At 33.4% G+C, this 14,216-nt stretch overlaps 1 long non-coding RNA gene across 3 annotated transcripts in view; it reads right to left on the bottom strand.

Annotated features, from left to right (window-relative positions):
- LOC141456206 (uncharacterized) overlaps nucleotides 1-12,788 on the bottom strand; it is a 304,563-nt gene extending 291,775 nt beyond the window's left edge. For 2 of the 3 annotated variants that reach the window (XR_012459651.1, XR_012459652.1), the window contains exons 1-4: nucleotides 12,506-12,788; nucleotides 12,311-12,399; nucleotides 11,624-11,797; nucleotides 10,807-11,024 (exon numbers count right to left, since the gene is read on the bottom strand). This is a non-coding gene — a long non-coding RNA (uncharacterized lncRNA). The remainder of the gene's footprint in view (nucleotides 1-10,806; nucleotides 11,025-11,623; nucleotides 11,798-12,310; nucleotides 12,400-12,505) is intronic. The other variant, XR_012459653.1, reaches the window with a different exon arrangement.
- Between the last annotated feature and the right edge of the window lie 1,428 nt (nucleotides 12,789-14,216).

Below are 14,216 nucleotides of genomic sequence, written 5' to 3'. Positions count from 1 at the left end.
AGCGCGCACTTTTTATAAAACATTCTATTATTTTTTGTTCTGTTTCTTGTTGTTGACGATTGTAGATTCTCAAGCATTAACTAAAGGTTTCTTTAGTATATTTCTCCTTCTCTCTCTCCATCTTCTAATTCAACTCATTTGCTATAAAGACATTCTCGATGACTTTAGAAGCCCCACAAAAACGAAAACAAAAAAATAAAATTAAGAATTAACATTCATTCACCACCACCACCACAAACCAGTACACCCTGCCCTGTGTAGAAGTAAAACTGCGCTGGAAGGCTTTACTTCTCCTACTGTTACAACTACAATTTCATTAAAATTATATATAATTATCAACTTGTGTGGAAAGATCTAATAAAATGAATTGTGAACGTTTCTCCAAATAAATAAGTGATTGGACGTCATCAGATAATCTTTCTGTAACTCTGTCTCATTCTTTGAACATCTAGCTTAACCTCATTTTCTTTCCTTTTTGCTATTTAACTTCCTAGAGGTAATTTTCGTCTTTCTTCTCTTCAACTGTGACTGGCAAAACATATCCTTCAATATAAACTTAATTATCTTCAACTCTTCTCATTCATTAAGTAAATTTATGAAAGCGAAGTAGCTGTTCCTTTTCTGTGAGTCCACACTTTAACTAACAGCAGCAGATAAGAATTGTGCTCCTACTGCGAAACTCAATGCTGCTCTAAGAAGAAGTTGATTGTATTTTGAAGCAATTTCGGACATTGAAATATCTCTATTTTTAAAAATTATGGCGCACAGAGAAAAAACAATGTATTAATTCGTAGTAATTTTCTCTTTCTGAGATAAATCAGAAACGATGATAGCCAATACTCCTATGATTCTTTCGATGGGCCAAAATTTAGAGGTCATATTTTCCAAATAAAACAATATAACCTTCAGAAATAGCTGGACAGATATACCATAAATACAAAATATGTTCATTCCAGGATGTAAAAAAAAACCTGAATTATGCACGCTAGAAGAACTGAAAAACTCGAACTAATTCAGACGATTCCAGAAAATTAATATTAATTAAAACGATGCAGAAATCGGTTCAAGGCTTTGCGATAGTGTCAGAGAGGATTAAGACTTAATTCTTCAGTATTATCACCACACCATTATCGTTATAGGCTGAAATCTTCCCATTTCCATCTGCAGATAGAAGAAATGCTATTTCTTCCCCATAGGCTTTTGATCGTTCAGAAGATATAGAGTGTTGCTCTTGTGGGGGATATCTACGTAGGATTAGAATAACTAACAAACTGCCAGGAGGACGCTATTCTGATTAACCTTCTTCTTTCTGCAACAGTTTTTACAAGTAGCCGACTGTAAAGGGGAACAATCTACAGAAAAACAAGCGAGTATAAGTACAACCTTATCTTGCGCTTGTAACTATCGTTCATTCAATGCAGTCGTAACCATTGACTCTCCGAAGGTATGAGTGGTTCGTTGGCGTTTTTATAAACTTCTAATCGAACCATATTAACGATATTTTCAGATTGTAAACTTTGTAAAATGCGTGCTTAATTTCGAACAATATAAATGAAATATAATCATATATAAAATTCATACAACTGCATGACTTGCATTAGTTGGGGAATTCGCCACTGATTTTACTGTTATTTTATTTTATTTTTTGTTAGTTTAAATAAATTTGAATTTAAATAATTACAATCTTGCGAGTGTTTCACAATAGATGTTTTTTAAAAAAAGTGGCAGAATCATCTTGACGTATCAATCTTGAGCCTTTGAAAGTGGCTGAGGTAATAGTAAAAATGGTGCACGCCTTAACACTTTGCAAAGTGTATAATGAACAAATTGGTAACGGCAGCCACTACCCCCAGAGCAAGGCTAGATAAATCACATTACCGCAACAATGATGTGACGTAACAACGTGAGACAGTGTACTGTTGGTTATATAATGGAGGACGAGGCGTTATGATTGAATCAGGCAATCAGCTGGGAGTTTGCTGCAGTATGATATACTCGGGGGGATTATTGCCTCCAGGATCCATACATACCCCCCGGGACTCTCCAATAATATATATATATATAATCAAACTATCATATAGTGACATTAACTGCGCAACATCTCCAAATATTAGGAAATTTCCAATTGAGATTGCATGTTGGCTGGCCAATCAGCCATTTGGTTGATGACATACCAATAATTTCTCCATTAGCTCCTCCAGCGTTTTCATGGATGTGTGCCACTATCATTTCCTTCCCAACTAAACTCTTCGCATACACTATGGTGCTCCACAGCTGACCGTATGTCGTCCTTACTCCAGTTCTCACGCTTTCAACTCGTTTTCTCTATCTCCTTGTGATGCTGTCATTCTGTTATTTTTTCCACTACATCTTCTTTGGCAGTTATTCTTCCTTTTTTCTAGTAATTTAATGACTAGTTTTATTTGTATATAAATATGTCATGTAAATAGCATAACCTATAATTCTAAAAGTAATTGAAAGCATTTGCATAGCCTAATGGATCAGCTGTTGGATTCTGTCTTGTAATTTTTCTCTTACTAATACAAACGTTTAATATGGCTGCTTTCACTTAATTAATCCTTTGGAGTTATGTTAGCAGTAAAATAATACTCCTATTTCCAAGCAGATTTGGCAGGGGTGTCAAACTCAATTAAACCACGGGCCATTGTTGCAACAGACAAGATTCAAGCGGGCCACAACATATTTACAAATTTATCCTAGTTTCCGATATCTGGATTCAGAGACTGAGAACAGACAATCTTCATTAATGTATAAAGATGTTTATCAGTCAATCTTGATCTGAATGACATTTTATTTAATTTCGTAGACTGAAATAGTTGCTCACACAAGAACGTACTCCAAACAGAGCACAAAATTTGTATACAGCAAACACTTTTTGGATATTTCTCACCATAATAAGAATATTTTTTAGAAATTCCTACTTTTAAATCCGAATCATTCTGGAATTCCACTGAGAGTGGCCGACATATGGCTTACAAACGTCGCTGGAACTATGTCAGCGCAATTATACATGCCCACAGGCCCTCAGGAAAGACCTTGGGCCACTTGTATACTCGACTTCATTAGTTAACGGAAACTGGGAATTTTGTGTGCTATATTGCCTGGATCTCCCCAAAGCGCTATTTCCTTCATAACAACTTTTTCTATTTTCATTTTATTTCAGTATATCGTGGGCCACAAGAAATAGCCTCGGGGGCCGCATGCGGTACACGGGACGCCAGTTTGATACCCCTGCGATATGGTATCCTAAACGAAGGGTTAATAAAGTTTTTGGAGTTTATCGTCCTGCGAGCAAAAAAAAATCTATTTTCTCTTTTTCCAGATGCTGGAGAACCATTATCCCATTGCAGCCTTCTAATCTCCTAACACGTCTTAGGAGGATACTTACTGGCACTTACGACTGAACAATTTTTATTAAAGCTAAATTTCAGATTCCTAGACTCTGTATTAAGCTCTAAAGATGGTCTAAGAAGAACGAAATGTAAGACAAAAATATTAGGACTAAATAGAAAAACGAGACCAGTAAAAAAAAGGTGGATATCAACACCCAAATAAGAAATTCATTCAAATTTATTGAAAACAAGAAAATAAAATAAGCGTCTCCTACAGGATATGCTCATAATCAAAGATTTGTCTGGCAAAAAATTTCTCCCTCTGTTAAAGGCAGAACGTTTAAATAGCATATGCTTAGTTGGACTGATCTTCTGCATGCAACTAGGTCTTCTTACGAGGTAAGAATAAATAGTCAGCCACAGAAGATATGATTTTACAAAATGAAGAATAGAAATGATGGCGTGTTAGAGTTAGAGTGACGGAAGATGGTGGAAACTGAACGTTAAGGGTACGAAAGGTACCTCGAATCCCAGAAGTGTAGGAGATGAAGAAGTAGAGCTTAATAAATGAATGATTTCTTTCTGAAATTTGAATGGCTGTTAACAGAGATAAACTCGTTTGAAGATTCAAACAGATCAACATAAAACAGAACTGTTCCGTTTCAGGATATCCCATAGTAAGCACAATGTTGCCAACTGTATTTTATTTATACAAAATAAAGTAAAATAAACATTGTGACGTTGAAATGATGCAGTAAAAAGAAATAGTACAAGTTGTAGACAGTATGTGTTCATGTGGTAGTGGCACTAGTAACTGTATAAGTGATTAAGTGCGTGCACATATCCACACAGAAATATATTCACGTAATTACATACATATCCGTACACACACATATCCAGTATGTGACACTAGAAAATAATTTATGATACCCGTTAAGAGACAACTAGTAAGATATGGACCAATTTCCCATCTAATGAGGCCCAGCCTCCCTAATCTGTGAAAATGACACTTCGACACCATCTTTTACATTTACCATATGTCTCCGTGTTCTAATTACGTCACGTGTGTGGTCCTCCAAGATGAAACACTGCTACCTTCTTCTTACACACATTTATTTCTTCATATACTGAGGCACGCCGACATGTCCTTCCTTGATAATATTTCCGTTTAAATCAATTATTTAAAGAAGCATTATTTTTATTTTATCTTAGTCATTTGAAACCCATCTGGGCGTATGGAATAGAGCTGTGGGGTTCAACCAAACGCTCCAATCTCCAAATGATTCAATTTCTACAGTCTAAAATACTTCGAACTATCGTAAACGCTCCATTTTATGTCTCCAATCTGACTATACACACTGACCTTAACATTCCTTTTGTCACCCAAGTTGCTAAAACACGATACAGAAAACTCCACTTCAGCCTGCAATCTCATATAAATCCTCTAGCTCAAAATCTTTCTTCTAGAACACTTCCTGACAACCCGGACAAGACGTCTTAAAAGACAGTGGCCTCGTGATCTCCTCTCAAGTGAAGAGAGTGGACTAACCATATAATGTTTTGGAGTGTAACTTCTCCACTCATTTACTTCTAATGTTCACTGTTTTTTTTGTTACTTATAGCGCTAATGCGCTGATTGTAGCACAATTAACGCAAAAAAAAGAAGAAATCTTAGCCATAGTCCGAGAGAAGAAATTGCTGGGTGTGGATTTTTGATTTTTCAATGAAAATAACAGTTTTACAATTTCCCGATAATTTGTTTTTTACAAATTTGTGATTGTATCTGTTTCTCTGGTAAGGTAACTAAAAAACGATTCCTACTATTTTACTTTTATACTTAAAAGTAATGAGCTACTGCTCATTACCATTTTATTAGTAACGTTTTCCCAAGAAAATGCCACACTTAAGCCAGTTCTGAAGTTAAAACATTCCGAAAAAGGGCAACGTTGAAAAATAATTGGCAATTCCGAAAACAAAATTAAGACTGAAATTGGTAAGAATCTATCTGCCTTTTGGATCAATTAATAAATCAATAATGAACTATTTTTTTTACAATATACATTTTTATTAAATTCCACAGATGTCCATAATCGGCCATTGGTAAGACTGATATGTTCCGTTTTCAAAATCTACTTCCGCTAATGACAATCCCTAAGTTCCTATATTTTAGCATCCTTAACTAACTAAATCACTATACTATATTTACTTTTTAAACCAAAATCCATTTAAATCTTAATTGAATTTCATAGATTTATTATGGCACTTAAAAAAGGATTAGGACCAATCTGTCATTACCCTTACTAGAAGATTATTTTCTAAGGAGTTTATTGCTTGGAAATTAAGTAAATATCTACCAACGGCTTTTCGGGACTAGTCTAAGTAATGCGTAATCTTCCACACCCTGCTTAAAGTAGAAGCAAATTCTAAGAAACAGAATGAAGGGTGAGTACTAAGGGCGCAAAAAGGAATTTCAGGAGAGTAGAGGGCTCTGCCTGGAAAGGGGTGAACTTCTTTAAGTTGATTAAGTTAAATGGTTGAATCATTAAGCAAGTACAAAGCGGAAGAGAAGCAGAAATAAGTACCGTTATACTTTCCAAGCTTTTGACAATTATAAAACACTTAGCGTTTTATGCATCAGTTTAAAAAGAGGGAAGAGGGGAGTACCCAGAGAATCCATGCTTTCTAGATATTTGTAAAAGATGATTCAAGTAGAATTCACTCCAGAATTAAGGTTTCCTATTTCCATGGACCAGTAGGTCCGCAGATAACGTACTTCCGTTCCCATTTCTCTACACTTCACCGACATACAAAGTACACAAAGTAACAGTTAAGTTTTCACCGTCAATTGCAGAATATTAGCAAACTTTTTTATATAATTGACTTTTCAAAACAACAGCAGGCAGTGAACTCGCGTAAATACAAAACCCGAATCTTAATTGGGTCGGCAGAATAAATCTACCATTGCTCTTGTTTGTAAATTACTACAGTTCGCCTGCTCAAACAATCTCATCTCTGGAGTTTTATCCAATTTTAGTTCCATCAACATTTTACCGTTACTTAGAGAGGGTAAAACATACAACTTTAGTTTACTAATTACAACTAATCTACTTTTGTAATAAACTTTATATCTCTATAATGTATATCTCAGTTTTCGTTATATTATTAGTATTACGTAGTATTTGCAGACGTATGTGATGAAGTACAAGCTAACTTTCAGCTGCATTCTGAATGAAACACCAAACAATTTCTTCCTTGCAACATTATTTTTGCAGAATTCAATCTTCAATTTCAATACTGTCCAGAGTATGGGAGGATAGTGCAGTGTACCGCAACACTTCACTTTACTCGCGGTTCACCAAAATCTAAAGTTCATTCTGTCAAGCACCCACAAAGTTTTAAGTTTATTATAAAATATGCTTTTTCAGTAATTGAGAAACATATTTTTATTCGCTGCTAGTTTATTTTCGTTGTCAAAGAATTCTGGTTTTAAACCACTCCAACCAGGTTCTCTAGAGAGTTCTAGGAGGAGCGAAGCAACACTCGCTGTACCACTCCAGTGTACTTGGTAGTTCCAAGATATTCTGAAGCCAAAACGCCCAAACTAAGAGAAACTATAAGGCTGCTTAGATTACGAATTCGCTCCTCAAATAACTGGTAAACACTATAGACTCTCAAAGGAAACCCTCCCCAAAAAAACCTAATCCTTGAAGCTACACTCACACTAACCAACAACCCCCTTACCTAATTAAAGGGGACCAAATCTAATTAGAATGGTTTTGAAAGAATGGGAGCACTCCTAATAGTACAACAAACCATTCCTCACCAATGTTTTTCAAGAAATACTGAAGAAGACGCCCCCATTTAAGAAAAACTGGATGGATACCAATTAAAATCCAGTTTTCTCTCCAAAGATGCCCGTGAATGGGCAGAAAGCTGACTGTAGAGGTTAACTACTTCCTGAAGCCAAAATACCACCTCAATATACCCAGAAAATCATTCAGACGGTCACAAAGAATGAAATTTACAATATCGGTAACTTGAAAGTATATTTTCTACTTAATAAATTACATATTTTAAAATATTAAGATGGCACACCAGTTGCGGAGCTCTGGTTAGTGTTCAGGATTCGTACGCGGAGATACCGGGTTCAAATAATCTAAGGGCCAACAGTTGAATTCGAACCCCCGGATTGGGTTTCAGTACACCACCGTTCCAATCCCTTCTCTCGTGACGCCTAGTCTTCAAAAAATTATATTCTAAGAGTCTATTATATGAAAAGCTCTCCATAAACGCAATAAGATAAAGTCGAGAGATTGCAGTTACAAGATTCTACGTATTTCATTGCATTTACTTTAACAAAACTACCTGCTACAGAAGTTAAGGACCGGTTTAGGCCAATGCCCATGATTAGCTTGCTCTAAAATTTAGTTTACTCAGTTCTCAGGCTACCTTAAACAGAATGCGACCAAACTCAACCACCCCGCATGACCAAAACAGTGCTGTCTCAGTTCAGTTGCTCAGAATAAAGTCGAGGCACACAACAATGTGCAAGTAGTTACGTCACACAAAGTAAAGATATAACCTATCCCAAGATTGGGAACCCCCTAATAGAAAACATATACATTTATATTTTACATTCAATTCTGCCAACCATATACACATATACCAACCGATCCATCAGATTTTCAGTAGTGTTATGACCAGAAGATTTGATGGATGAGCTATCTAAAAGGCAGTGGAGAGAAAAAGTTCTGTGACTCTGCTCTGGTTGTCATGTTCTTTGTGTCAAAGTTGTGATTCCCTCCCTGGCCGGCAAAAATCTGTGACGCTCCCTCATTACCTTTTATACTTTAACATCTGTCCAAACTGGGAGCACTTTGCCATTTTACAGCCAGATACTTGCGAGGACAATATTCAAATGACATTTCATCCCCCTCCATTCTGGCCACAATTATCTTTGTAGTCCTGACAGCCTCTTTTGTAACAATCCCTCAATGATATCCTCAATCAACTGCTCCCTCTCCCATACCATCGACAAACCCTCATCATACAGTATTTATATAACAATTTCCATTCATGTCCTAAAAGTATAATACTCGTCTACATTTAACACAAATTCTAATCAACTGATTACAAGAAAACAAAAAAAAAATTGTCTTCAATTGACAAGAGACTTAAATCTGTTTTCGAAATTAAATTCACTTTCAGCACTCACAAACCGGATCGAAGATCAGTGAGTCTGGTCAGAAGTAAATAGATAGGAGAATTGGAAGAAAAAACTATGAATTCTTTCCAGAAATATATTGATGAACTAGCAAAATATAATACGCAAGAATGCAAATCGAATCCACACCTCGTGAGGAGAATAAAAAATTTAAGACAGCACCGAGATTAAGAAGAAACATTATTAAAATCCGATGACGTTAATGTAAGTTAAGAAAATGAAGCCTGTGCAACAATAAGTATGGAGAAGATCAGTGGATAGCAGCTAAGTGATTTCCATCTGATAGACGCAAAAAAGTTGTACTTTCGAAGCTTAAGGAATTACACATTGATGTAGATTAGACTGGAGAATTGATAGACCAGAAATCGTAAAGCGGGTTTACGAGTAGGTTAGTAAGAACTTCAATACCTTCAGAGCTACGAAGGCAAAGAAGTGTAGCATTATCGAGTGTAAAAGCCGTAAAGAAAGGAAGGGATAAAATATTTTTTAGAGAGTAAAACATTAATATCATTCCCGGACTACTTTGTACACTGATGGGCTGGTTTGTTCTTTAAAAAGAAAAAAAATAATAACCAAATCCCCTTTTAAACCGAACTTGTAAACCTAATGGTCCACAAACTATTCTAAAATTTAACCCTTTCGGTGACTGAATGAATTGTGTGGTGTAAGTAGTCTAGTAGTGATATTCAATGGTAACCAAGGAGTTCTAATTCCCCTTCAGTTCGCCATCGACGAAGTTAACTCAGATACCATTTCGTAAGAGAAGTAAAAAAGAAGAAACAAGTAATGTTGAAATATTCAATAACTGATACAGATTTTTAAACAAAGCGGCTAACTATCAATTGGACTTGAATTCTGGTTCAGATGGAATACTATAATTACTTTGCTCATCTCTAAAATAAAGTAAAACACATTTTTTGAGACCTTTCTAGAGTAGGCAAATGAAACGGCCGACAAAGCTGAGGTCCGGAACTGTTAGAACATGGTTCTACTTGGCCTTTTCAATTACGAATCTGTCGTAGTTGTTTCTTTTCTTGAAAATAATCAGACCCCTTGGAGTGAGTGTTCAGTTAATAAAGAGCAATAAGCTAACGAGAAAGAAGATAGCTGTTCAGGGAGCTGTCTTCCACAAGTTCCTTACTGAACCGCTGAAATTACCTAATTTGAACATTCTGATTTCAGAATAAAACGTTTCCAGTTAAAGCCAGAAAAGAATTGGAGAGAAATATTCACCATCTCTTCTAAAGAACAAAACTCAAAAATTAACCGGTTATTGTGGCCTAGAAGATATTTTGTATTATCTGATAATAGTAGCAAACATTAGCATCAGAAAGAAACTAAAAGTGCAGCAAAAGTTATTTAAATTACCCACTTTTTACATTCATCTATTTGTTAAAATATGTGTGTTAATAATCTTACTGAACAAAAAAACGATAAGAACGAACCCAATCAAGCACAAAACTCATTAAACTTTCTCAAATTAAGTAATGAATCATCTTCTATCACTTAGAATTGCATACAATGCAAAGAAACCAAATTGTTACTAAATAAAGTGCATTCTATGAAAAGAGTAGATTATAAATAACAGCAAGTACGATATATAAAAATAATATATAATGCAGATAAAACTATGATATGCAATTATGATGCGCTTGTGATAAACACAAACGAATTGAACGTTAGATAATCTTTAATTCAATAAAGGATTTAAAATAATATATTTTGTTACTTCCTTTGCAGAAAAAGAATTCAATGAAATTAATATCAATTACTTTCGTATTAATCAATACGAAATACACTGAGATTCTAGTACTTTTAGTAAAATTACTTATTCAAAATTAACAACTCAAGAAGCTAACTTTACCAATACATATACAAAAATTTTAAAAAAGACTGAATTTTATATCTCGATTAACTTATTATCTCTTGAGTATTCAATTGGTTGTTAGTAATTCTTAACTAATTTGTTATTTTAAACAAAATTATATCCTGCATGAGGCAAATGTATCTAAATGGGAATAAGCTATCAACTCTTAATAGAACTATTGAATATTCAGATCTGATATCAGGTACATTTAAAATGTGTTATACTTTAAAGCCAGTTATCCTGAAGGAAACTATTTCATAATATACTAAAAAGTACATACATCAATGACCCAAATAACGGATAACATTTTAGAAAATTGTATTACAAAAGAAAGTGTACGGAAATTGGAAAGTACTACTTACTCATTATAAGGGAATGAATTTCAGTGGCGTCATAAGTTTGCATCAGTGAATTTTATTTATTATTAATTACACCGAATAGTACACTTAACAATTAATAACATTTAAACATAACGTAGGACACAATGTACATTCACAAAAAACACAATATATATATTTCAATAATGGAGCACCGACTTGGACAATTTGAAGAATGACGTCACTTTAAGTAATGCCAATCTCTGTAACAAGAGGACATTAAGAAGAAATAAAATTTAACAGAAATTTGTTTAAAGTAAATGTTACCAAAACATAATTTAAATTAACTTCTTCAAATATTTATAATACTGGATTATTTTAATTAATGAATAAAAGAAGTTAATGTACGTTTCATCATACGGTAGATTAAATCTTACAGCAACTGGTATCCGCCATAAATCAGTCAGTGGATCGATAATCTGATGCAGTGAAGGCCGGGATCCAATGTAAGTATAAATTTAAATTTAAGAAACTTAAATATTAATACATAGTTCAAAGTGATGGAGTACAAGTATTAAAACTATATCAGATATTCTTATCTCTATAATCATTTTATGGAAGATATTTTGAGTTGATGATTCAAGTGATTCGAACTGAACGAAATGTGGAGTTCTGAACATGTTTCAAATTAAGTACTATATAAAAGCATATCATTATTAACATACGAATATATGGTTATATTAGGAGGAGATTTTAATTTCTGTATAAGAATAGAAATGATATTTTCACAGATAATGGAAGTCCACAGTTTTAAAAAACGATTGGACATGAGTCAATTAAATAGTATTTAAGAGATACTTACTTAACAAAACAAACCTATCCATTTCACAGTAAAAATTAGGTATCCATTCAGTTTCGATTATTTATAAAAAGCTTCTTAAATCCCTTTTGCCGTTGAGATAATGAAATAGAGCAATTTACCACTTCACCTCTTTTGTTAGACTTCTTTTAATGTCGATTATTTGGGAAGCAGCACCTACAAAAAAAAAAGTAAAATTAAAAAACTAAACACATGACGGCTGTTTTTAGAACTTGACCCAGTTAAAAAATTTCCCACAATTATATTTTCTAGACAAAATAGATAAATTTTTCAATTGTTAGTAAATTAATTGCTTCTTTTAAAACAAATTTCCAACAACTTTATAGAACAGAAGCTTAACATCAGTGAGAGATGTCCATTTTTTTTCCTCCTCTGCGTTGACCATTCTTTGTAATAACATTTTAAGTGAATATTATCAATTTGTAGATATGATAAAACTTACTTTGTAAAAGATGTTGTAATCACAGTATCTGGGCATTTGTTCTAAGAACTTTTTAACCATGTTTCTACAAGCTGTAGGTAGTATTTACATACCTAATACATTTAACTGTACTATGATATTTTATACATATTTTCGAAGGTATTTTTGACTGCATAATCACTCGCAATGTGTCTATCAATTAAGATTTTAACAAAGTCATAACTGATAAAACAATTGGGAACACCAACCTTACAATCTTCCATACTATGTTAGGGATCTTTTTTATTTCCATTCCTCTCTTAAAACCAATGGAATTTTTAAACTTGTTTGCCCTTGACTGCCATAAAAGTAAAATCTAACTAAATATATTGCAATCTTTGAAAATACACTGCACAAATTTTAATCTTTTACAAAGATAACATTAGTACACAAGCTAACCTTACCTACAATTTCGTTTGATTATTTCAAAGCATTGTCTAAAAGTACTAGCACTGTTTTAACATAATTAATAAGCACAAAAAGAAAAAAGCCGATATATTCTTATATTCTGGTATCCAAAGTGTAAACACATTATTAATTTATAACCTACAAAGGGCACAAAACTGTTTCGTCGCTTCACTAGACAAGTCTTCATACCCCACTCTTGTGTTTCGTTTGATATTGTAACATTTAATTAGGAAGTTAACGGCGTAGTACCTGAACTGAGCCCTATCTGTTGTCTTTATTTGAAAACAAAAATTCTGATGGGATAAAATTATTTGCAATTGGATAAATTTTGAAGCCTGGTTTGATAGGTTGTTATATTAAGTATATTTTATTTAAAATATCAACCCGTTGAATATATTATGTTCTAAAACTTGCAAATAATTGTTCATTTACCACAAAATGACAAAAACCTCAAATTACAGAAGAGTTACAATTCAGATTGATAAAGTTTCTTCAAACGCTGAAAGTTTTACTAATCCACTTGGAAACTGAACTCAAAGAAAAATCTTAGATAAATAAGCGAATAATCCAGGAAAATTCCATTTTTTTAAATAATTCATTTTTCACATATTAATCTTACTATTTTACAATTTTTCTCATACATAAATTTAGCGTTAGAATTGTAAAATATGGTTTAATGGTTGATAAGAAAACCTTTTGAATTAAGCTCTCAGAGCTCTTTAAAACTCTCTACACAATGTTTCCAGAATACATTCATCATTGTTGTAAATTCTTTAGTCTTTCAGCCTGTTGAATGGAATAGTCTTATCGTAGTTAGTCGGTCCTGTTCATAAGACCAGTATAACTCTTCTTGAGCTTAGAAAAATGAATTTTTACAAAATTTTACTGTTCAAGTTAGTAAATCATGAATCAAGATAGTGATCGAATGTCCTGACTTTTCCAAAATCACATTTCGCATTCTGAAACATGTACCAGTTCCACTATAATCTATTTTTCACTATCCTCTGATTGCTAGTTTAAACTGGGGAATGTTGTTACTGACAATGCATTTTTTCCACAGATATAACAAGAAGTTAGGACCTTAATTTCCTTGTACACGGGCCTAAACTTAGTATTATGTAATTTTATGTATTTTCATTTCCCTGTAAATTAATATTTGTTTGCATTCTTTTAATATTTTAAGTATTTTTCTTTGGTGTTTTATATTTTTCTATAAAACTGTTTTAACCACCATAATTAGTTACTTATATAAAGAGCAAGTGACCATTTATTGTTAATAAATAAAATGATAGACATAGAGATAGGGAAAAGTGGGCATCTTCAGGTATTTTGTCGTCCCTGCTGGTATCCCAATCCAAAATCAATCACAATACCAGTACTCCCGTGATACACAAAGGACTTACTTAGTTGAAGGCTTGTTTAGTAAATGATCTCTGAATCTAGGGCAGAATCCACAGGGATTACACTTAGCTCTACTATCCCCTTCAAAGTCGAATAAAAATATTAATACTTATATTTAGTGGTTCCCAAATTTTCGTTATATAAAAACCGTTAAAATTAAAACTACAAAATAATCTTACCTGATTTTGGCTACAACTTCGTGTCTGATGTTTGGCTCTATTGAGTGGTTGAGTTATCAATTCGTTTTTGTCCTAGAAATTATAACTGTAATAAAACTATAAATAGATTTTATTTCGCCGCTTAGTG

The sequence above is a fragment of the Rhodnius prolixus genome, unplaced genomic scaffold (genome assembly GCF_049639745.1).
Source record: "Rhodnius prolixus isolate KJV_2025 unplaced genomic scaffold, Rpr scaffold_4, whole genome shotgun sequence".
NCBI lineage: Eukaryota > Metazoa > Arthropoda > Insecta > Hemiptera > Reduviidae > Rhodnius > Rhodnius prolixus.
This window is presented reverse-complemented; position numbering and strand designations above follow the sequence as displayed.